Source organism: Stomoxys calcitrans, chromosome 2 (assembly GCF_963082655.1).
Source record: "Stomoxys calcitrans chromosome 2, idStoCalc2.1, whole genome shotgun sequence".
NCBI lineage: Eukaryota > Metazoa > Arthropoda > Insecta > Diptera > Muscidae > Stomoxys > Stomoxys calcitrans.
This window is the reverse complement of record NC_081553.1, coordinates 80,588,613-80,615,992: the sequence shown is the minus strand read 5'-3', so window position 1 is coordinate 80,615,992 and position 27,380 is coordinate 80,588,613.

The following is a 27,380-nucleotide window of genomic DNA, read 5'->3' as shown; positions in this document are numbered from 1 at the left end:
GACTTTGTTTCATACCCCCTGCTAGGCGACAGAAAAACAAATCATTTTCCCATCTATCCCTCTTCAGACGAATTTATGGGCTCTGTTCTTGTCGCTGTTGGCCCCCCGTCATAAAGAAATACTTGGTCATCATTTATAATAATAATAAACTGCACTTTAATCAATTTATTGGTATTTGGTTCAATTTGAGATATCCAACATTCATCCTAGCAGGGGTGTCCCATTTTTCGTAAGGCTACCTTTGCCCCATATACATCAAGCAGAATGGTGTGGGTTGGTTAGGTAGAATGGTTGTAGACAAGAGGATGAAGGATGGTGGTTTGTGCGGCCGTTTCATGATGTTAGCACAGTCATTATTGACCATTTGTATTCATTCATAAATATTATTTATTATTTGTACACGCATTATCTTAATAATTTATTACAATATGATGTTTCGTTTTGCTGTTGGTTTTCCTTGTTGTCGCCTTGGTTCGTTCCATACATCAACTCTGTTGGTTATGTCCTGTGGAAAACAAATCCCTTTTTTATTAATGTAAGGAAAGACAAAAGTCGGGCGGTGTCGTGTATATAATACCCTACACCTACCCTTTAATATATAAATTGGACAATACCATTATATTTATGCTATATTTTCACTTTCAGACTTTTCCGATGGTTAATAAACAATCCATATAAAATTATGAGCATAACTGTTTTATTTAAATTTAATATCTATGTACGTCACTTTCAGTATAAATTGCATGATTTATGAAAATTATATAAAGAGCAATTTTTGAAGAGCTATAGGAAATTTAAAAAAAAAAACACGAATAAAATTCAAATAAACATACTTATTTTCTTTAATTGGATATGACAGAACATTTGTTCCACTAGCCGAACGTAGAATAGCGATCCAAACGCCTCGATCTTCTGCGCTCATTCTAAAATCTCTGACACCGAGTTTCAAGGTATCTCCCACCACTTGATCTTTCCATCGGGCTTTTGGTCTACCCGGTTTGCGTGTACTACCATTTTTTCCTTCAAAAGACTTCATCCATCCATTTGGTCTATCTTCATTTATTGTCAGACCCATTTTTACTGACTCTCTTTCGATTCTTTCAAAGGCTGCAGTTACTACTTCCGGTAACCGACCTATGATGTCGATGTCCTCGGCATAGGCGAGTACCATGTGTTCTCTCGTGACTAGTGTGCCATATCTATTCACATCTGCATCTCGTATAATCTTCTACAGCAGGATATTAAAGAGATCGCACGATAGGCTGTCTCCTTGTCTGAAACCCCGTTTGGTATTGAATGGTTCGGAGAGATTCTTTCCTATTCTTGCAGAGGATCGCGTATCAGCAAGTGTCATCCTGCAGAGTCTTATTAATTTTGCAGGGATACCAAACTCAGACATGGCTTGAAATACCTTTGAACGTAATGGAGTATCGAAAGCGGCTTTGTAGTCAACAAAAAGATGGTAGGTGTTGATTTATCCTTCTCTGGTCTTTTCCATGGCGCAGTGTGAATATCTGGTCCAGGGAGAATTTACCAGGTCTAAAGCCGCATTGATAGGACCCAATTATCTCATTGACTTTAGGTTTCAATCTTTCACACAGTACGCTCGAGAGTATCTTGTATGCGACGGGGAGGAGACTTATTCTTCTGTAGTTGGCACATTCTGTCTTGTCTCCTTTCTTGTGTACGGGATAAAGTATGCTGAGTTTGCAATCATCGGGTATGCGTTCTTTTAGCCAGATTGCGCAGATAAGCTGATGCATACGCCTTATCAGCATGTCGCCTCCGGTCTTAAGTAGTTCGGCGTGTAACCCGTCGGCTGCTTTGTTGTTATTTAGTCGGGTCACTGCTACCTGGACCTCATTCTAACTAGAGGTAAACATTCTATACCATCAACATTGATTGGTTCTGCGGTATCCTCTTCGCCGCCACCGTCGGACACTTGCAGTTGGGTAAAATGTTCTTTCCATATCCTCAGCATGTTGTCTGTGTCAGTTACCAGATTTCCTTCTTTGTCTCTGCAGGAGGATGTGCCTGCACCAAAGCCACCGGTTTGATGTTTAATTCTTTGGTAGAATTTGCGGATTTCATTCTGACTCCTGTACATCTCAATTCGTTCACACTCACGACTTTCCATTTCCTTTTTCTTTCTGCCGAATAGACATTTCTCCTCTCTCCTTTTCTCCCGATACCTCTCTTTCATCTGGCGCGTTGCTACTGATTGCAGGGTTGCTCTATATACTGCATTCTCAGCTTCAGTAGCATCTCAACACTCTAGGTCGTACCATGGGTTGTTTTGGGGGAGGCTTCCGGTACCCAAGTACGGATTTCGCAGCATTTTCCATGGAGTGGGCAATAGTTTGCCACTGCGCCATTATATCATCCGAACAAGGAGTGCTTTCATCAAGCAGTTGGGTCAGCCGAGTGGAGTATGCCGCTATCATCTGTTGTGTTTTCAGCTTTTCAATGCCCAGCTTCGGTGCAGTGTCAGATCGAACTTTCCTCGCCATGTTCAAACGGGTGCGAACCTTTGCTGCAACAAGGTAATGATCCGAATCTATATTCGCTCCACGGATCGATCTAACACGCTGGATGAATGCCTTCCATCTATCACAACGTGATCAATTTGGTTCCTCGTGTTTTGATCGGGCGACAGCCATATGGCTTTGTGAATATTTTTATATTGAAATCTGGTGCCACTAACTACCATATTTTTTGCCGCGGCGAAATCTATCAGCCTCAACCCCTTCACTGGACGTTATTTCGTGGAGGCTAAACTTTTCGATTGTTGGACCAAAAATATCGTCCTTCCCTATCTTCGCATTTAAATCTCCCAGAACGATTTTAATATCATGGGCGGGGCAGCGGTCATATTCTCTCTCTAGGCACTCGTAGAAAATATCCTTGGTCTGCTCGTCCTTGTCTTCCGTCGGGGCATGGCCACAAATAAGGCTGATGTTGAAGAATTTGCCTTTTATGCGGATTGTGGCTAGCCTCTTATCCACTGGATTAAAGCTGCTGACAAGGTATTTCAGTCTCCGACTTACCACAAATCCACAGCCAAATTCATGCCTCGTATTATGGCAGCTATATTATAGTTCGTGGCCGTTTGGTGTTGTAGTGACGCCATTTCCAGTCTATCGCATTTCCTGTAAGGCGGTAACATCTGCCTTGTACTTCTCTAATACATCCGCCAACGCGTATACTCCACCTTCTTTATAAAGTGTGCGGACAGATGTAGATCCGCAAATCATGGTCCTTTTTTCGTTTGCGTTGGTGGTCAACGTTAGAGGGGTCTGATTTTACTATTCCTTTGTTTCTCATAGTAGTTCTCATAGTTTTCCGGAGGCGGCTTACTGGCCCAGCGCCCCAACAGCATGGGTTTTGTTGGATTGCACATGTATCCCTCATTGTGGCGAACCAATTGCTCCAAGATCCGACGCTCGCCTCCTGTCTCCCCTAACCTGCGAACAGACGCTGATGTCGACCATTGATTATATGAAGGCGCCAATAACTCACCTTGCCATCTCGAGCATCATTGGCCCTCAGTATTAAGAGCCAGTGCCACCTGACTCCTCACTTAAACCCTCCTCTCCAAAATTGCCGACTGCCCCCGGACGCATTTGCAGCTACTCCGCGTAAAAACTGAGCTTTCCCCATTCGCAGCCTGTGGACGCGCCCTGTAGCTTTCAGCTAAGCATCCCGTGATAACGATGGACACCACACAAGTCGGAGCTCAAAGTTCCAGCCTGTGTGGTGCCCACAATCATCCCGTGTCGGCCGGAGGGCATAATATTATTCTACATACCAAACTTCTGTCAAACCAGGAAAAATGAAAGCATTTAGGAACCGAATAAGGATAATCAAGAGACCGGTTTACATGGGAGCTATGTCAGGCTATAGACAGATTTGGGGCGTATTTGGCACAGTTGTTGGAAGTCGTAACAGAACACTGAATGCAAAATGTCAGCCAAGTCGGACGTAAATTGCGGCTTGTAAGGACTTAAGAAGTCAAATGGGGACATCGGTTTATATGGGAGCTATATTAGATTATAGACCGATTTGAACCGTACTTGGGACAATTGTTGGAAGTCACAACAGACCACTATGTGCAAAATTTCAGCCAAATCGGGTAAAACTTGCGTCGTCCAGGTGCTAGAAGTCAAATCGGGCGATCGGTTTTTATGGAAGCTATATCTAAATCTGAACCGATATGACCCATTTGCAATCCCCAACGACGTACATCAATATTAAGTATCTGTGCTAAATTTCGAGCGATTAGCTCTACGCGTTCGACTGCTAACATGATTTCGACAGACGGACGGACATGGCTAGGTCGACTCAGAACGTCGAGACGATCAAGAATATATATATTTTATGGGGGCTTAGATGAATATTTCGAGGTGTTACAAACGGAATCACTAGACTAGTATACCCCCATCCTATTGTGGTGGGTATAACAAAATATTTCTTTGGCAAGTGTTGTTCTCAAATTCATACGGACACATACACACCGATGATAGGTCCTGGCGGCTACCCATTCGTACAACCATCATATATCATTGCTCGTGAAAAGTTTTGTTACCCAAAATAAGGAATACAAGTTTGAATCTTTAGAGACTATCTTGCTTCATCATACCACCATTATTTTAATGTCAAAAGCAAAATCGCCTCTATATTCATAGTAAATAATTGTTTTCCAGGAATCGTAATCTTAAATTGGGAATCTATAACATAAACGTAAATATTATGAAAATATTATGTGGAAATGCTCTAGGCAAAAATCAGAAGCTAAATAAATCATTAAAAAATCTAACTTTAGAAATTGAAAGGCAAAAGATAAATCTAAGAAAAGGTCACCGGGATCAAGTCATGTTCCGCAGTCGTGAACACATAGGAGAATTCGTTAAACACTTTCTGGGAGAAGCCTTCAAGTCTACATCGATCGTACAAATGTACTATTGTTTTACAAGATTTTTAGAGGTGGTGTGCCATTTTCTTTACGCGATACATTTACCTTTTAGAATTTAGAATACATTTTATTTAACGCTTATTTCTATTTAGGTACCAAAGCTATTTTTGTAATACGTTTTGGAGAGCCGCTTACATCTTTGGTTTAATTTTTATGAAACCCAAAAGCCTTTGCTATTTCTTAAATAGGACCATTTTTTCCTTTCGATTGTTGAACCACAATGAGGAAGGCCACCTTCTCACTAGGAGGCCATAACAAAACTCAATGATTATGCAAAATAATAAATGAATGAATGTTGAAATGAATAGTTGTGCGTATGTATGTGCGTTCTATTGTCTGATCCTTTGCAAACCACGCCTATTATCACAAACAAAAATGCTGTTGTATTCTATTGTCCGAGAAATGAATTGAAATTTTGTCTGTTTTTTATTATTGACACTTGAGCTCTGCTTTTATTCTGACAAATTGCCTTGTTTTATTGCGTTGCCCAAGGAATTCCTTTGAAATGCTTAAGCCTTATTTGTTGCCTTTCAAGGCATTAGATAATTTTTTGATTTATATGCCATAGAGGTTGTGAAGTTGACCTTTAACTGTAATAAATACTCATGTCCTTCATTTCGTTTTGTCGTAACCACAAACAAAAGAGATTGTACGAGCTCTCTTTTAATCAAAAGGGATTGGAAATCTAACTATATTTATTAAAACAACTAAAAAGGCGTTAAGTTCGGCCGGGCTGAACTTTAGATACCTAGCACCTCGGGCATATATGCAAACCACCTTTGGTGAAAATTCATTATTAATATCCCTTAGCAGTTATATCGAAATATGGTCCCATTTGGACCAAATTCGTCGCGGACATTGAGTGGTCCAATAGGTACAAGTCATTGTTTAATTTGGTAGGACAAAATATAGGTCCAAATATACACCAATCTGAACCATAAACAACACGGATGTCGAAAAGCCTACAATAAGTCACTGTGTCACATTTTCCAGAAATCGGATTATAAATGCGCCTTTTTTGGGCCAAGACTTTAAATCGAGGGATCGTCCTATATGTCAGCTTTATCCAAATCTGAGCCGCTCTGGGCCAAATTGAAGAAGGATACCGAAGGCCATAACACAACTCGCTGTACCAAATTTCGGCTAAATTGAACGATATATTTGCCTTTTATGGGCCCAAAACCTTAAATCGGCAGATCGGTCTAATGGCAGCTATATCCAAATTTAAACCTATCTAGGCCAAATTGAAGAATGGTGTCTAAGGGCCTAAGGGCGGAGAATAAATGCGCCTTTTATGGTCCCAAAACCTTAAATCAAGAAATCGGTCTATATGGCAGCTATATCCAAATTTGAACCTATCTGGGCAAAATTAAAGAACGATGTCGAAGGGCCGAACACAACTCATGGTCCCAAATTTCGGCGATATTGGACAATAAATGCGCCTTTTATTGGCGCAAGACCTTAATCGACGGAACGGTCTATATGGGGCTATATCTAAATATGGACCGATCTAGGTCAAATTGAAGAGGGACATCGAAGGCCCAACACGACTCACTGTCCAAAATTTCGGCAAAATCGGACAATAAATGCTCCTTTTATTGGCCCAATACCTTAAATCGAAAGATCGGTCTATATGGGGGCTATATCCAAATCTGGACCGATCTAGATCAAATCGAAGAAGGATATCGAAGGCTCTAACACAACTCGCTGTCCTAAATTTCGGCGACGTCGGACAATAAATGCGCCTTTTATGAGCCTAAAACCTTAAATCGACGGATCGATCTATGTGGGGGCTATATCTAAGTCTGGACCGATCTAGGTCAAATTGAAGAAGGATATCGAAGGCGATCTGGGCCAAATTCAAAAAGAATTTCTAGGGGCCTAACACAACTCACCGTCCCAAATTTTGACGTCATCGTACAACAAATGCGACCTTTATGGGCCAAAAACCTTAAACCTAGAGATCGGTTTATATGGCAGTTACATATGCAAATTTGAACCTATCTAGGCCAACTTAAAGAACGATGTCGAAGGCCTAACACAACTCACTGTCCCAAATTTTGGCGAAATCGGACAATAAATTCGCCTTTTATGGGCCCAAAACCTTAAATCGAGAAATCGGTCTATATGGCAGCTATATTCAAATATGGACCGTTCAGGGCCAAATTGAAAAAGGATCGACATCCTTATCACTATTCACTATTCCAAATTTTGGCAAAATCGGACAATAAATTCTCCTTTTATAGGCCCAAGACCTTAAATCGTGAGATCGGTCTATATGGCAGCTACTTCCAAATCTGGACCGATCAAGGCCAAATTAAAGGAGGATGTCCAGTGGCCTAACACAACTCACTGTCCCAAATTTCAGCAAAAGCAGATAATAAAGTGACTTTTATGGGCCTAAGACCTTAAAACGGCGGATCGGTCATCATGAAGCTATATCCAAATCTGGACCACAACTCGCTGTCCCAAATTTCGGAGACATCGGACAATAAATGCGCCTTTATGGGCCCAATACCTTAAATCAAAAGATCGGTCTATATGAGGGCTATATCTAAATCTGGACCGATCTAGGTCAAATTGAAGAAGGATGTCGAAGGCCATAATGCAACTCGCTGTTCAAAATTTCGGCGAAATCGGACGCCTTTTATGGGCCCTAAATCGGCAGATTGGTCGGGGCCAAATTGAGGAAGGATGTCGAGAGGCCTAACAAAACTCACTGTCCAAAAATTTCAGCAAAATCGGATAATAAATTTGGCTTTTATGGGCCTAAGACCCTTAATCGGCGGATCGGTCTATATGGGGGCTATATCAAGATATAGACCGATATAGTCCATCTTCGAGCTTAACCTGCCTATGGACAAAAAATAATCTGTGCAAAGTTTCAGCTCAATATCTCTATTTTTAAAGACTGTAGCTTGATTTCAACAGACAGACGGACGGACATGGCTAGATCGTCTTAGATTTTTACGTCGATCAGGAATATATATACTTTATATGGTTGAAATGGATATTTCGATGTGTTGCAAACGGAATGACAAAATGAATATAGCCCCATCTTTCGGTGGTGGTTTTAAAAATGCTAAAATATAAGACATATTTAATGATTTTATATCTATTAACAAAATGTTTTCTTTGTTAAATTTGCATAGATGTAGTAACTTCTTCATACCACTTGTAGCTGATCGAAATACTTAACTAAGACCCTATAAGATACTTACATATTTAATCGATCCTCCGGACATTCTTAGTCGATAATTGCGATTCAAGGTAAAGGACAAGTGGTTTTTTGTGTATAATTTTCCCCTTAATCTTTTAAGTAAAGAAATTAATCTATAATAAAAATTTTTCCCCGAAAAATAGGCAACATATATTTGGCCTACGCAAATGTTGAACCATCTTCATAAAGATTTGGCCTAGCCTGTCCGCCCATACAACAAATGATTCATTCATTATCTTCTTGACAGCAGTCATCCAATTCGAGCTGTTGGGCCAAACGTCAACGTCCAAATTTAATCAAACTCGAAGTGCAACATTGCCGAGTTACTCCCAATATTCTGGCAAATAATGACTTGCAGGAAGAAGAGAAAAGCTCAATCATGCATATGTAGATGTGGGGAGCACTCGTAAATGATAAATGATGCAGAAGCTGTCAAATTTTCCACATAAGATTTGAGTTAGTATGGCTGCCATACTACATAGTATGGCAGCTTACAGCTCTTGGTTTTCAAGAAAGAGAGAGAGTGTAGATGCGTGCAAGTGAAGCCTCTTGGTCAAACAAGTTAATGCGAAACAATTACACTCTACTCAAGATAGCCATCCAAGTGCATTGAGACGAACACAAACGCAGATACCCACACTTACTTATGCAGCCATGAATCCGATATGGAGTGACGACGACAATGCCATTACTTGCTACAAAAGCCATATTGCAGTGACTTCAATAACCATACATTATATCAATGTTACCAGTTATATATTGGCCTTATTACGCTGGTGATAAACGATGATTGTTTGTGTTGGTAAAAGTCGATATAGGGGAAATTTCACGAAATCTCAAACATGGCATATGAAACGAAATAAAATAAAAAATCTTGGAAATGATAAAAATGTAAAGCTAAAGGTTTCCAGAGTTTTGTGAACCCAGCTGTAGCTGATCAAAGTCTTGCACGCAAAAAAAAATAATTCATTTGACATAAACGAACTCTTGGACAAGTAAAGTTATTTTATGGAAAACATGGGGACTTTGTTTATGATTAAATTGCAAAATGCGAAAGATCGATATTTGCTTAAAGTGCAAGATCTTGTCAAACAATCTGTGCAGTATACAAATTCTTGTTACCTCCAGCCTGGCGACGTTTGGAGCGAAGTTTTATGTTTGTGGTATTGTATTAACAAGCATTTTTTCGGCCTAAAGTAAATGCTTAAAAATTGCCGCTCGAGTTTATAAAGGGTGATTTTTTTGAGGTTAGGATTTTCATGCATTAGTATTTGACAGATCACGTGGGATTTCAGACATGGTGTCAAAGAGAAAGATGCTCAGTATGCTTTGACATTTCATCATGAATAGACTTACTAACGAGCAACGCTTGCAAATCGTTGAATTTTATTACCAAAATCAGTGTTCGGTTCGAAATGTGTTCAAATTTTGACAAATTTTGTTCAGCGATGAGGCTCATTTCTGGTTGAATGGCTACGTAAATAAGCAAAATTGCCGCATTTGGAGTGAAGAGCAACCAGAAGCCGTTCAAGAACTGCCCATGCATCCCGAAAAATGCACTGTTTGGTGTGGTTTGTACGCTGGTGGAATCATTGGACCGTATTTTTTCAAAGATGATGTTGGACGCAACGTTACGGTGAATGAACACATTTCGAACCGAACACTGATTTTGGTAATAAAATTCAATGATTTGCAAGCGTTGCTCGTTAGTAAGTCTATTCATGATGAAATGTCAAAGCATACTGAGCATCTTTCTCTTTGACACCATGTCTGAAATCCCACGTGATCTGTCAAATACTAATGCATGAAAATCCTAACCTCAAAAGAATCACCCTTTATTTGAACATGATGGCGAACTTAACAGTACTGACTGCTGGCCGAGTGAGCATAACTCAATGGAAAATCCAAAAAAAAAGACTTATATGCCAAATAGAAGATACACAAGATATAAACAAACCAAACGAATCATTTTTTTTTTTTTTTGTATCAAACAAAATATTTTTGGCTTAACAAAAATTTTTTCATTTTCAAATTTTTCTGCCTGTTAGGGCGGAGACCATAAAGACGAACTCAATTATCGGAGATTTTCTTTGCAAAAGGAAAGCCAGAGATCGCAATACATACCAAACACTATGGGAAGCGCTTCGTCTTTGGCTAGAAGACTTTTCAACCATAATAGGAGTGACGGCTTCTAGGGGCTTACTTTAGTATGTTGCATTTGTATCGTATTTATTGCGAAACGCCTCTATGATGCAAATACCTCATTAATAGAGATGGGCGATTAGTAAAACCCAAAAGGTATTTACCCGGTAAATTGGGTAAATACCCGGGTATTTATCCATTTGGGTATAAATGGGTATTCATATATTGCAGTTATCTTGGGTATAAAACATGTTTCACGCAACTTTTAATGATTTCGTATTCTTTGACCTTCCTGACCTTCTGATCTAATAAAATCGGATTTTAGTTATATATTGCCGCTTATAGACCGATCTCCAGACTTAAAGTCGTTAGGCAATAAATTGGTCATTTGTTATCCGATTTCGATGAAATTTCGCACAGTGAGTTTTGGTAGACCCCTACCCATTTCTGTAAAGTGTGGTTCAGATCGGACTGTATATGAATATAGCTGCCCTATAGATGGACCGCCCGTTATCTCGATATGGAGTAGTGAGGCCATTAAAGATCCATTTATTACCCGAATTCGATGAAATTTTGCATAGTGTGTTTCTGTCAAATGTGGTTCAGATCCGACCATATTGATGTAGCTGCCATATACACCGATCTCCCGATATAGTGTCATGAGAGCATAAAAGGAGCATTTTTCATTCTGTTTCAATGAAATTCAGCACAGCGAGTTCTGGTACCCCTCTAAACCTTTTTGTTGAATATCGTCCAGATCGGACCATATTTGGATATAGCTGCTATATAGACCGATCTCCCGATATAGAGTATTGAGCGCATAAAAGAAGCATTTTTCATCCGATTTTGATGATTTTGACGATTTTGAAACAGTGAGTTTTGATAGACCTCTACACCTTTGTGTCGAACATCGCCTACATCGCACCATATTTGGATATAGCTTCCATATATACCGATCTCCCAATTTTTAAAACTTAAGCTCGATCTTTAATGAACGTACGTACCATTTTGAACGTTTTAGTACCCATATGTACGAATTAAAAAAATCTAGTAGCCCAATATACACTGCCATCAGACTCACTTAGACATTTTCGTCCATTGTGATACCACAGGAACAAAAGAAGGAAGATACCTTCTAGTTCCTACGGTTGAACCATCCAGATCGCTTTAAAAATGCTCACAGCCCCCTCTTTGTGACCATCTATCATTCGTTACCCTTCGCGCCTAATCCTGAGCTTAGCTCACATGTCGCAAGAAGCATACCCACAGATTCCAGTATCCCTGGAATGTGTAGGGTAGTTCCTAGTCTTGCAAACTCGTTCCGCCTTATAATTCCCTGGGATATCTCTGTGAGTCGGTGAATTTTAAACTGTTCAGCCATCTCGTTGAGAGTTCTGCGACAGTCAAGGGCGATTTTCGTGTTCAGAAATGCATTCTCAAGGGCTGCCTAACTGTCTGAGAAAATATTTATGCCCATCGTAGTTATGACATTATATCTTAGCCATTCCGCAACTTCCTTATTGCCACGATCTCCGCTTGATACACACTGCAGTGGTGAGGTAACCTTTTCGATATGACCAGTTCTAGATCTTTAGCCCAAAGCCCACCTGGTCGTCTAGTTTAGATCCATCCGTATAGAAATCTATATAACATCTCTTACCAGGGATATCGTAGTTCCAATCGGTTCTATCAGGAATTGTGATACAGTACTTAACCTCATGGCAGTGGTTGCAGCAATTTATCTAGCCACAATTTCCAGGAGCATTAGATTTAAAGCATCAGATGGTGCAGTCCTCAGTGCGACTGGGATGCACAAACAAGCCATCCTTTGGATCCGGTTGACTATTGAACAGTAGGTGGACTTTTGAAGCATTATTGGTCTGACAACTGCAGTATATACCCAATGCATGAAACGCATTCTGCCATGGCTCTCTTGCAGGTGTATAGGGCAACAGTTGCTCTTCTTGGCCTTTCTAAAACGTTGGATTTGAAGTTCGATTTCCTGTCCAGCAAAAAACTCAGGTATTTTGCGCTTTCTGTAAATGAAACATTCTCTCCTCACAAGGAGACAGTTGCCACTATAGCGACTTGTATCTCGTTCTGAAAGGAACTACTTCTGTCTTGAACGGATTAACGCCTATACCACTTTTGGTAGCTGTCGCACATAGAGCTTCTCTTAGAGTGCTGGGAAACTTCCCCTAACCGCAATAGCTACGTCATCAGTCAACGCGACCACTTTTACACCTTTTTCTTTCAGAGACAATAATATATTGTGAACTTGCCTTTAAAATATACATGCTGGGGCCGAGACAAGCGTTCTCCAAGGAACTTTGCCCTAAGATATGATTATATCAACCTCTTAAAAGTCTTCAACATAAAGTATGACAGACTAATCGGACGAAAATCTTTCGCTTTCGTGTGGTAAGGTTTTCTTGTTTTCAGAATGAAAATTACCTGTGTGTCCCTCCATCCTGCAGGTATATATGACATAATGCTGCGAGCAGAGTATATCTCCCTAAGCCAAGGAACCACTCTATCAGACACAGCTTGTAAATCAGCCGGTAATATATAATCAGGGCCTGGCGACTTAAAGAAGTCAAGACTTCTTATCGCCAAAAAGATTTTCGGCTCAGACAAAATTTCCTCAATATCCTCCGATGAATGCACCCCAGTGATAAGCTCTTTTGGAGCCACGTTGTCCGTTGGAGAATTTCCCGGGAAATGTTTATCAACGAGTAGTTCTAGTGTTTCCTCACAAGGACAGGATCTTCCTTAGCCTAGAGGACTCGAATGTATCCTCCACGGAGCTACAGAATTCCACCCAGGATTTGTTCTGAGTCTTTCTCAACTCGCTCTTATATTTCCTTAGCTCAGCTTTATAGATGTCCCAATCGTTCGGTGATCTGGTGGTTTTGCCCTGTTGAAGAGTTTTCTGCAGTCCTGCCTTAGACCATCCAGTTCTGGGGACCACCATGGCGGGCGCGGTTTCGCTTGGCACTAGGACTGCTGAGACAAGCAAGTCATTCAGGACCTTCATGATCGGCTTCACCATTATGTCTATATCCACAATTACCACTTCCTTTTCTGGTCTAGAAGGTGCAGACGTGCAGAATTTTTGCCGAAATTTATGCCAATCCGGCAGCCAATGTGTTACTGTATCAATTTCAAGAGCTTTAACTCAATAGGTAAAGAATGTACCATTTTGTACCTTTTTTTACATTTTAGTACCAAAATGTGCGAATTTCAAAAAAACTTCTAGTCCTACAATATTTACTGTCAAGGTGCATCTGTATCCCAAATGTCAGAGCGGTTCAGAGAGTATCAACTACACCACATAAGTACGTTTTCTTCCACTTCTGGTACGATAACAGCATTACGTATTTTGTACTACTTATCTTATTTTTGTAAAGACTACGATCATTTTTACCAAATTATTTAATTTCATTTGTCTTTTTCATTACTGTAAAAGTATTCAAGCTATTTCGATTGTGAAAATATCATTAAGTTACAAAAAATATATTTCCTAGTTGTACCTACATGCCAAGTTTCAGATCTCTAGCTCAATCCGTAAAGAAAGTACGAAATGGTGCCATATGCGGTACTAAACATACATTTTCTTCCGTTTCCAGTACTATTTTTATACCCTCCACCATAGGATGGGGGTAAACTAATTTCGTCATTCTGTTAGTAACTCCTCGAAATATTCGTCTAAGACCCCATCAAGTATATATATTCTTGATCGTCCTGACATTTTAAGTCGAACTATCCATGTCCGTCCGTCCGTCTGTCTGTCGAAAGCAGACTTTCGAAGGAGCCGCTTGAAATTTTGCACAAATACTTCTTATTAGTGTAGGTCGGTTGGGATTGTAAATGGGCTATATCGGTCCATGTTTTGATATAGCTGTCATATAAACCGATCTGGGGTCTTGACTTCTTGATCCACTAGAGGACGCAATTATTACCCGATTTGTCTGAAATTTTGCATGAGGTGTTTTGTTATGACTTTCAACAACTGTGCGAAGAATAGTTCAAATCGGTCCATAACCTGATATAGCTGCCATATAAACCGATCTGTGGTCTTGACTTCTTGAGCCTCCAAAGGGAGCAATTCCAATCCCATTTGGCTGAAATATTGCATGACGTGTTGTGTTATGACTTCCAACACCTGTGCTAAGAAGAGTTCAAATCGGTCCACGTTTTGATATAACTGGTCTGGGGTCTTGACTTCTTGAGCCGCTAGAGGGCACTATTCTTATCCGATTTGGCTGAAATTTTGCATGAGGTGTTTTGTCATGACTTTCAACAACTGTGCCAAACATGGTTCAAATCGGTTCATCACCTGATATAGCTGCCATATAAACCGATCTGGGGTCTTGATTTCTTGAGCCACTAGAGGACGCAATTATTATCCGATTTGTCTGAAATTTTGCATGAGGTGTTTTGTTATGACTTTCAACAACTTTATTAAGAATGGTTCAAATCGGTCCAAAATTTGATATAGCTGCCATATAAACTGGTCTGGGGTCTTAACTTCTTGAGCCTCTAGAGGACGCAATTATTATCCGATTTGGCTGAAATTTAGCATGAGATGTTTTGTTATGATTTACAACAACTGTGCTAAGAATAGTTCAAATCGGTCCATACCCTGATAAAGCTGCCATATAAACCGATCTGGGGTCTTGACTTCTTGGGCCACTAGAGGGCGCAATTATTATCCGATTTAGCTGACCTTTAACATGCGTGTCGAAAATGGCATGAAAATGGCATGAATCGGTTGCAGCTACTCTATAAACCGATCTCCCTATTTTATTTCTTCAGCCCCTGAAGTGCGCAATTCTTGCTATTGTAGATTTGGCTGAAATTTTACACAATGGCTTCTACAATGGTCTCCAATGTTCAGTTCAATTATGGTCCGAAATGAACCATAATTTGGTATTGTTCCAATAACAAAGCAATTCTTTTCGTTTATCCTTTGTTTGCCTAAAAGGAGATACCGTGGCAAGAGCTCGACAAATGCGTGGTGGAGCGTATATAAGATTCGGCACGGCCGAACTTAGCACGCTTTTACTTGTTCATTTTCTTCTATATATAAAATGAACAAGTATATATTTCGCTACAACAATCATTTAAGTCAAATTTAGGAGTTCTAGCTCTACCCGTTCGCTCTGTGCAAAGTTTACCTATTTCGTGCCTTTTTGTTACTTTTTACCACCTAAATGTCCAAACGTCCAAAACTCATTTACCCTCCCAATTTAGGTTGCCATAGTGTATCTAAGTTCCAAAATTCAAAGCTCTAGCTCAATTTACAATAAAGTACAACAAGTATCAGTTGATTTTAAATTATTTTTTTTTTGAATTGACTTGCCTGTTCGCCAATTTTTTTATTTAAATACTACTTAAAACCAATTTGCAGAAAAAGATATGAACCCTTTGATCAAATGAAGGACATTTCAACGGTGTTTCTTCGAATAAAAAAAATCTAAATTTATCTTGGGATATATTTAATTTTAGTGTTTGGCTTATAGAAAATGTATATATTTTTCTGTCAATATATACATCTATATTTTTTTTAACCGAAATATATTCAGTTTCGATTAAGGAGCGTATTTTTTTTTTTAGAAAAAAATTTCAATTTTAAAATTTTTCAGGTAAAAATCAAACTGGTAATTTTGACTTGTTTGGTCTAACTAAGTATATAATAAATCTTGGACTTTCTAGTGTTAATAATATTTTTCCCAAATTCATGAATTGAGACATATGGTCTTACCCTTACTGTTGTGTGAGACATTTTTGTATGACTTTGAATGGCTTCAACTGTTATGTTATACACACATATATGCAAAATCAATAAACCGATGAAAATGTGTGATAAGAGAATTGTGCATACAATGTATATGTATTTGTCATATATGTATATATTCGTATATGTATTCATACAAATAATAAATCAAATAAATCACCAATATTATTAGTTTCAAAATTGTCAATTACTATTTAACACATTGCAGATATTTTGTGCGAACTGTAGTGTAAAGACACGCACATGCAAATATGTTCAAAATATGAGCGCTATCGTACCACCTCATATTTTCACAAGACAAATTTGTTGGTATATCAACATTAAGTGATATTCTCAGATTATTTTGAAGGCTATGTAAGAAGTAAAATTACAAATATAAGCTTTTTCTAAATATTATATATTTGATGCCATTAATGCCAAAAAAAAAGATTCAAGGGGACTTAATCTGACTGGGTCCCACTATTCGCAAACGTTTGTTGGAAAATAACTTATTCGCAAAAAGTCCGAGAATGATACTATTGTTGTCCAAGGAGTACACAGTTATACGCTTTAAGTTCCCAAAGGACATTGGATTGGCCGATTCAAAACTGAAGGCACATATTGTGGATCGACGAATGTATAATTGTATTATGTGGTGGTCTAGACAGGCGACCGCAGATCTGCAAAAATATAATTTAAACCACAACTTACATAAAAAGACAGACAAACACAAATTGGCAAGGAAGGGTTTCAGATCAATGTGGTTCTGGTAAAGCTAGTTTACCTGCTCAGTCTTCTGCCGTCAATTCCACTTAAAATTTATTTGAAGACATTGAAATTATGTTACAAAGAACCGATTGGCATATGCGGAAGAACTATAGAACGCAGTGCGAAGTGCCAGGTACAAAAACCTTTTAAGCCTATCCCAGGGTCACCCTGTAAAGAGATGCCAAGACAAGACATCAAAAACAGGTTTTTAATCTAGGCGCAGAAATAATTAACGTTTTTATTAATTAAATTTCAACTTCTGTATCATATGCTTGAAAAGCAAATTTTGTGGAACACGTTTTTCAATGAAATATTTTAAATTATTGTAGCTTTAATTGAATAATTTATTTCAAACAAGTAAGAGCGTGCTAAGTTCGGCCGGACCATAGATCGCATTTGTTGAGTCCTATGCGCGGTATTTCTTTTTGGAATAAGAACTGTTATGCTATTGGAGTTATATATATCATTGTGTAATATTTTAGTTCATTCGGATAAGAATTGCGCCTTGTAGGGGCTCAAGAAGCAAAATAGGGAGATCGGTTTATATGGGAGCTGTATCAAGCTATTGATCGATTCAAACCATATTACCCACGTCGTTGAAGGTCATGAGAAAAGCCGTTGTACAAAATTTCTATGCGCAGTATTTCTTTTTAGAATAAGAACTGTTATGCTATTGGAGTTATATCAAGTAAAATTCCGATTCGGACCATAAATTGATCGATTCAAACCATATTAGACACGTCGTTGAAGGTCATGAGAAAAGCCGTTGTACAAAATTTCTGCCAAATCGGATGAGAATTGCGCCCTCTAGAGGCTCAAGAAGTCAAGACCCCAGATCGGTTCATATGGCAGCTATATCAGGTTATGTTCCGATTTGCGCCATAATTAACACAGTTGTTGAAAGTGGTATCAAAAAACTATTTGCAAAATTTCAGCCAAATCGGATAGGAATCGCTCCCTGTAGAGGCTCAAGAAGTGAAGACCAGATAGGTTTATGTGGCAGCTATATCAGGTTATGGACCGATTTGAACCATACTTAGCACAGTTGTTGGCAGTCATAATAAAACACCTCATGCAAAATTTCAGCCAAATCGGATAAGAATTGTGTCGGCTAGCGGCCCAAGAAGTCAAGATCCCAGATCGGTTTATATGGCAGCTTTATCAAAACGTAGACCGATATAGCCCATTTACAATCCCAACCGACCTACACTAATAAAAAGTATTTGTGCAAAATTTCAAGCGGCTAGATTTACTTCTTCAAAAGTTTGCGTGCTTTTGACAGACAGATGAACGGACGGACAGTCGGACGGACATGACTAGTTCGACTTAAAATGTCGTGACGATCAAGTATATTTATACATTATGGGGTCTTAGATGAATATTTCGATGAGTTACAAACAGAATGACGAAATTAGTATACCCCCATCCTATGGTGGAGGGTATAAAAATAATGGAAAGAATTGCTATGCTATTGGAGCTATACCAAGTTATAAACCGATTGGGGCTAAAATTGGTTTGACTCTTGGAGATAAGAATTGCGTCCTCTATAGGCTTAAGGAATATAATCGGGAGTTCGGTTTATATGGAAGCTATATCACATTAATAACCGATTTAGACCATACTTGGCACAGTTGTTGGAAGACATAACAAAACACTTCGTGCAAACTTTCAGCTGAATCGGGTATTAATTGCGTCCTCTAGCGGCTTACGAAACAAAGATCGGTTGGTATGGGAACTATATCAGGTATTGTACCGATTTGGACCACACTTGGCACAGTCGTTGAAAGTTAAAACAAAAACTTCATGCAAAATTTCAGCCGAATCGGATTATAACTGCGCCTTCTAGCGGCTCAAGAATTCAAGATCCGAGAGCTATATTATGTTATAAACCGATTTGGATCTTACTTAACACAGTTTTTGGAAGTTAAACCAAATCATTTCGTGCAGTTTCAGTCAAATCCGATAATAACTGCGCCCTCTAACGGCTCAAGAAGTCAAGATCCGAAATCGATCTTGATATGGGAGCTTTATCAGGTTATAAACCGATTTGGATCACACTTAACATAGTTGTTGAAAGTAAAACCAAAATACTTCATGCAAAATTTCGGCCAAATCGGAGTAAAATTGTGCCCTCTAGTGGCTCAAGGAGTCAAGATACGAGTTCGGTTATATGACAGCTATATCAAAAATGGACCGATATATACACTACACCACACTGATAAGAAGTATTTATACAAAATTTCAAACACCTAGCTTAACTCTTTCGACAGACAGACGGACGGACGGACGGATATGGCTAGATCTACTTAAAATGTCATGGCAATCAAGTATATATGTACTTTATGGGGTTTTAGACGAATATTTAGAGGTGTTACAAACGAAATGACGAAATTAGTGAAACTTCTATCGTTATTTCTACAGGTAGCCTAGTTGGTAACGTGTGGGACTTACCAGTAGGAAAGTCGTGGGTTAGACTTCCACCAGAAACTTTTGTCTATCACTAAAAACTATAAATATAGTATCACAATAGACTAAAATTAGATTACACACAGCCACTAATATCTACCCTATCGTTATATCACTCACTATGCTCTTCTATTTCATAGGGGTAAAAGGAAGATTTTAGCACAGTAAATGCTTCAACTTCTCGTCGTTCGCCTCCCATGCAGTGTCAATAACAGTACTTATCTTATGTAGGATTACATGTTACCCTATTTGCCTCATTATAATGCGAAAGGTCATAGTGATTTCCTTTCTGTTCGTTCAATATTAGCCTCACCCTCACCCTCTCATTATCTGAATATCCCTGTAAAATCATTGTCACGCTTCCATCAGCCCTTTATTCCACCGAGTCTCTGGGGATTGTCTCACGTAAACCTTTTATGTATAGGATGGAGGAATACTAATTTCTTCATTCGGTTTGTAACACCTCGAAAATTGATCTGTGACACCATAATGCATATATATTCTTGATTGTCCTAACATTTTAAGTCGATATAGCGGTGTCCATCTAACTATCCGTCGCTTACTTTCGAAGCAGTTTAGCTAAGCGTTTAAAATTTTATACAAATACTTCCTATTAGTGAAGGTCAGTTGGGAATGTACATGGGCCAAATCGGTTCATGTTTTCATATAGCTGTCACATAAACCGATCTCGTATCTTGACATCTTGAGCCTTTAGAGGGCGCAATTATGATCCGAGTTGGGTGAAATTTTGTATGAGGTGTTTTGTTTTGACTTCCAACAACTATAGTCTAAATCGGTTTATAACCTGATATAGCTGCCAATCTCGTATATTGACGCCTTAAGCCTCTAGAGGGCGCAATTATTATCCGATTTAAAATTTTGAACGAAATGTTCTGTTTTGACTTCCAACAACTGTACTAAGTATTGTCTAAATCGAATCATAATTGGACAAAGTGGATGGACCATTTGATTGGTCAACATTTGCATGAAATAATCTTCAAACATAAAATTATATAGACCGTATTATCGTGTTATTATTATTTTTGTTTTTTTTGAAAAACTTTCCTATAGCTCTTAAACAATCACTATTTACAACCTTTAATCGTTTCTTCTATCGTCCTAAGCCTCATAGTTGCAAAAGCTGTAGCATGCCTAGTCCATTTTTCTATGAATCCGACTTTCGGAATCTTTTCTAGAGCCCAGACCGGAGTGGTTGTTTTATGTTAAGGCGGAACCAATCCGTTGCACCTTTTATAAGGTTGCTCATTTTTAACTTTTTCTCAATTGCTGTACATCATTCTAATGCGTGTATCAAAACCGGCATAACTAAGATTTTTTAGAGACAGTGAATTCAGTTCCTATTCAAGCACGTATCTTTTCTGCACTGCACTTCAACAATCTTCATGTCCTCAACTCCATCGGATATTGAGATCGCTCTGTTTGGGAAGAATGGGACATATCTTCATTTTGTTCTGCAAAAGCTACATCTATAGATAATCAGATATTGAGATCGATGTGTACAGAATGCGTGGGTCCTCGCATTGACCTAGAATCTTTGACAAGACCCTATATAGTACCAATTTAGAAACTTTCTTCGGTTTTGTTAGTTTTATTTTCATAATACTTTACCAATTTCTCTCAGTGTTTAATTACATTCAAATCAAATAACAATTATTGCTTTTGATTTAATTTTGTTGTTTTATTTTTATGTCCTGCCAATCATTGAAGGACAAAAGACCGAACAGTAATTGCCACACAAAAATAGCTTTGCTATGCTGAATAAGAAATTAATTAAGCCCTACTCTCAAGGTCGATTCTCAATTCATTGTTATTATTATTAAACTTAAATGTTTTTGTTGTATTGTTTTGTCGTTTTAATTTCCACAACTAAAGACAACTAAAACGATACGAAATTACATAGAAATGTAAATTGTTTGTCATGGAAATGCAAATAGCGTGTGTCACAAAGACAATCATTAGGTCCAATTACCTTCTCTTTGGGCGGGAATTTGGCAGGTGGGAGGGGTACTACCGGCAAAATAAGAATCGAATTAGCAAAAATGAACACCAAAGGAATTGTTTCAATATCCTTTTATTGCCGCCTTTGCAGGAAGTGTGTGAGAGTAAGCGAATAAATAGAAGGAAAGAATTCGCAAACACTCTGTTCCGTGGTCACATTATCATTATCTAGACTTTTGTGTGCTTTGCATAAATATGCGTCATTTAGCATTAACACTATTTGTTTACGTCTTTTGTTTATCGTTGGACTTAATCAATAGTCACCAGGACATGATGGTGTCACAACTTCCTGTTGCTGAGTGAGACATCCTACGAACATTGGAGACTCACAGCGTATAATGTCCACAGACACATACATGCACTGTGAATGAAATAGCAATAAGCCCTCATACACAAAGAAAAAAAAATATGTTGTAATTGTCTCAAAAAGCATGAATCTTGTTACTAAACCCCTTGTGAGATTATTTTTCGAAACTCTAAGGAGATACAAGAAGCTTAAGTTGTTATTGTTGAAGTCTAAAATCGGAATCGATTTCTGTCCATTGTGATAACAAAGTAGGAATAAGCCAAAACCTCTGGTGGGAATCGAACCCACGACCCTTGGCATGGCAAATCGAGTTTACTACCAACTTAGGATAACATGGCTTCAAGTTTCGTTATTATAAGCGCCTATATATTGTACCTCTATACATAATATGGAGCCGATCTCAAAACGATGATCTTATTGGCAGCAGAAATTTTTTGGTATATAGGGTCTACGGTATCTTCAAAGGGAAAACTACAAACAGTATATTCGATTTTTTCAGAGTGTACCACATTAATTCCAATGTATTGGAACTCAAATAGAATTTTGCGTTCCTCTAACAATTATTTGAAACAAATACTTCTATGCGTTGAGGAGGTGAAAAGTGGCTGTCTCTTTGTGTTTGCCACCAACTTACTAACCAACTAACCAGCCCCTCTATCCTATCCTGACAACCAACCAGTCTGTCAGGGCAGCCAGCCAGAAAACTCAACTTGCAAACCATTCAGGATAGGTAAACGAGTGAGTCCTCTAAGATAAGGTACTTGAATGAAAACCGCAATGATATTAGCAGCAGCAGTGCTAACAACAACAGCAGCAACAATAACACAAAGCAAATGCTTACAGTTACAACAACAAGAACAACCGCAACACCAATAACGACTACAACGACGACAATGATTAGAAAATTAATGGCAATTTAGAATTTCGCCAATCTATAATTACAATCACACCTTTCGCAAGAACACCAATACAATTATTCACTAATGCAGGGATGGAAGTGAAAGCGGACAATATAAAAGGCCTTCCTTCAATGCCATGAAATTTCCAAATTTCTTAAACCCAAAGTTGTAGAATCGGTTTTATCAAAGATTTTTCAACTTTTTTAAGTTTATTTAAGTTTACATTTTGTGTATAAGCCTATAAATCAACAGGTAGAATATTGGTCCTAAACAAGTAATGAATAAGTACGCTGTTCCATATTCGGACATCTGAAATACAATAATACTGAAATAAAATAATGATAAGTAAATTGCTTGGAGTTTTCGAAGAATTCATGTGTAAATTATAATTGCAGATTATTATAACCTCCACCATAGGATGGGGGTATACTAATATCGTCATTCTGTTTGTAACATCTCGAAGTATGCATCTAAGACCCCATAAAGTATATATATTCTTGATCGTCGTGACATTTGAAGTCGAACTAGCCATGTCCGTCCGTCCGTATGTCTGTCGAAAGCACGCAAACTTTTGAAGGAGTAGAGCTAGACTTTTGAAATTTTGCACAAATACTTCTTATTGGTGTAGGTCGGTTGGGATTATAAATGGGCCAAATCGGTCCTTGTTTTGATATAGCTGCCATATAAACCGATCTTGGGTCTTGACCTCTTGAGCCTCTAGAGGGCGCAATTCTCGTCCGATTTAACTGAAATTTTGCTCATAGTGTTTTGATATCACTTCCAACAACAGCGCTAAGTATGGTTCAAATCGGTCCATAACCTGATATAGCTGCTATATAAACCTGTAATTTTGCACATGGTGTTTTGGTATCACTTCCAACATTTATGCGAAGTATGGTCTAAATCGCTCCATACCCTGATATAGCTGCCATATAAACCCATCTGGGATCTTGAGTTCTTGAGCCTCTATAGAGCGCAATTCTCATCCGATTTGGCACATATTTTGTACAACGGCTTCTCCCATGGCCTTCAACATACATGTGCAATATGGTCTGAATCGATCTATAGCTTGACACAGCTTCCATATAAAGCGATCTCCCGATTTTGCTTCTTGAGCCCCGAAGCTTGATATAGCTCCACCTCCTCCTCCGTCCATATTCATTATTCTTTATTTGCCTAGAAAGAGATACTGCGCAGAGAACTCGACAGATGCGATCCATGGTGGAGGGTATATAAGATTCCGCCCGGCCGAATTTCGTCTTAACTCTACAGTTTACAAAATCCTTACAGATTAAATTAACTGATAAAGATATAGGGTGATTTTTTAAGAACAATAGGAAATTTTTTCGAAAAACAACACATAAAATTCAGAAAAATTCATGAAATCTTTATTTGAATCAATAGTACGGTCCATATAATTTAATGTTTGAAGATTATTTCAAATGTTGACTATGACTGCGCCTCAAATGGTCCAATTTTGGCATACTCTTTCCAACATTTCGGTCGATATGTCACGAATAAATACTTCAATGTTGTCTTCCAATGCGTCATTTGAAGTGACTTTGACTGTATAGACATGAGCTTTACCAAAAAATAGTCTAAAAGCGTTAAATCGCACGATCTAGGCCGCCAATTGACCGGTCCTGAACGTGAAATTAAATGTTCACCGAACTTGCCTCTCAATAAGTCCATTGTTACGTGTGCTGTGTGGCATGTGGCACCGTCTTGTTGAAATCACATGTCATGTAATTCAAGCCCTTGCATTTTGAGCAAAAATTCACAGTTACTTTACGATTCGCATCATCTTTGAAGAAGTACCGTCCAATGATGCCAACAGCCCATAAACCGCACCTAACTATGACTTTTCTGGATGCATTGGTAACTCTTGGTAGAAGATGCGCGATGAACTCTCTTAACAGAGCACGTATTTTGATAATAAAATTCAATAATCTGCAAGCGTTGTTTGTTTGTAAGACGATGCCTTATTGCACAATTACTCAAAATCGGGCGAACATATATATGGGAGCTATTGTATATCTAAATCTAAACCGATTTCGACCAAACTTCGTAGATATTGTCGTAGTTGCCGAGGAAAGCGTTGTGCAGTGGCTCTGTAAGTGAAAATGGGGCGATATATATACGGGGGCTATATCAAATCTGAACCGATTTCTATAAAATTCACCAGTAAAGTCGAAAGTCAAAAATGATTCTAAGTCAATCGGTATACTTATCAATGTGTCTAGCTGTCTTCCTTCTGGGTGTTACACACAAATGCACTAAGTTATAATTCCCTGTTCCACAGTAGTGGTGTAGGGTATAAAAATATCAGCATCGTGCTCTACTCTCAAATTTCTTTTATTTGTGTCCCAATTGCAATTGGTTTAGGGGGAGTTTATGGGATGGAGGCGTCCCCCAAACACTTGGCCCCAAAATTGGATATCAAATACAATTTCTACTCTCAAATACTTATGCCCAGACGGCAAATATGTCCGGTTTGGGGGGTGGACCCTTAAAAACTATCAATATCGTGCTCCAATTGCCATGGTCTGCAAAAACATCCTGTTTGGGGGTGGGACGCCACGTAAACACTTTATGTTTATATGAGATTCCATCCCAAATATCAGATATGTCTTCTACCACTAAGTACCTTTCATTTGAGTCCCACATTGTCTTGATTGGTCTATAAATATACATATATATTTGGAGGGTTTTAGGCGCTGCGTGGCCCTTTATGTATCACATCCCCTTTATGTACCACATCCCACCACCGAAGGATGGGGGTATATTAATTTTGTCATTCCGTTTGCAACACATCGAAATATCCATTTCCGACCCTATAAAGTATATATATTCTTGATCAGCGTAAAAATCTAAGACGATCATGTCCGTCCGTCTGTCCGTTTGTCTGTTGAAATCACGCTACAGTCTTTAAAAATAGAGATATTGAGCTGAAATTTTGCACAGACTCGTTTTTGTCCATAAACAGGTTAAGTTCGAAGATGGGCTATATCGGACTATATCTTGATATAGCCCCCATATAGACCGATCGGCCGATTAAGGGTCTTAGACCCATAAAAGCCACATTTATTTTCCGATTTTGCTGAAATTTGGGACAGTGAGTTGTGTTAGGCCCTTCGACATTTTTTGTCAATTTGACTCAGATTGGTCCAGATTTCGATATAGCTGCCATATTGATCCTCCGATTTAGGGTCTTAGGCCCATAAAAGCCACATTTATTACCTGATTTTGCTGAAGTTTAGGACATTGAGTTGCCTAAGGCCCTTCGACATCTTTCTTCAATTTGGCCCAGATCGGTTCAGATTTGAATATAGCTGCCATAAAGACCGATTTCTTGATTTAAGGTTTTGGGCCCATAAAATGCTCATTTATTGTCCGATGTCGCCGAAATTCGGAACAGTGAGTTAAGTTAAGCCCCTTGACATACTTCTGCAATATCACACAGATCGGTCCAGATTTGGATATAGTTGCCATATAGACCGATATCTAGGTTTTCGGTTTTGGGGCCATAAAAGACGCATTTATTGTCCCATGTCGCTGAAATTTGTGACAGTGAGTTTAGTTAGGCTTTTCGACGTCCTTCTTCAATTTTGCCCAGATCGGTCCAGATTTGGATATAGCTGCCATATAGACCGATCTCTCGATTTATGTTAGGCTTTTCGACATCCGTGTCGTATATGGTTCAGATCGGTTTATTTTTAGATACAGCTACTGTACTCCTTAGTATTTAATCCAAATCGCAACATATTTTGATATAACTGCTATGGGACATTAGGTATGAAATATTCACCGAATTTTGATGAAAGGTGGTTTACATATATACCCGAGGTGGTGGGTATCCAAGGTTGGCCCGGCCGAACTTAACGCCTTTTTACTTGTTGTTTTTAGTTTAATACGTTACTAGGTTACTCAGCTTCCAAATACCTTTCATTTGAAACCCATATTGTCCCAATCGGCAATTATGTCCTGTTAAAGGAGTTTTGGGGGATGGGGAGGAGCCTCAGATACCAAGCAATACATTTTTATATCAGATTCTCACTCTGCTGTTAAATACCTTTCATTTGATATCCATATTGGCCTATTTGGTAAATATGCCCTGTTGAGTGATTTTGGGGGGTGGACCCTCAGGTACCAAAGAATAAATTTTTAAAGTCAGATTTGTAATCTTCTTTTAAATACATTTCATTTAATACCCATATAACCCAAAGCAATGAAAGTGTCCTGTTGGCGGTTTTTTGAGGGGTGGGGTACACCATGACCAACCTCAATTCTTTGTATTCAGCAATTGATTCCATATCCATCGATTCCCATAAGTGGGTTTCATATGAATACACTAACACAGCATCGTCTTCCTCATAATGAATTATCATGTTTTTATGTAGAGTGTCCTTAGAATTTGTACAATTTCAATTTGCACTGCTTTCGAGTAATTGAACAGGTTTTTACGCACTCAAATTGTATTGAAACATTTTATTTATTTATTTAACAAATATTTTATAATGGCATTTTATTTTGTCGTGATGACAAGAATATAAATGTGACGCCGTCAATTTTTAATAGGCTGCTTTGTCTGGTACTGAATTGATATCAATGGTATTTAAAATCTTTGCTAATAGCGCGAACAAAATAATGCCAGGCGGTATTGGAAAAGTACCGTAATTTTTTTTTTAGCAGTGTACAACATTTCGTTTAAATCGGTGCACTCATCGCCGACTATCCGATTGGATGCCTTAGACGACACTTGAGGTCGAGTGCGAGGCACTGCTGCCAGCGGCACAGTCTCGTACTGA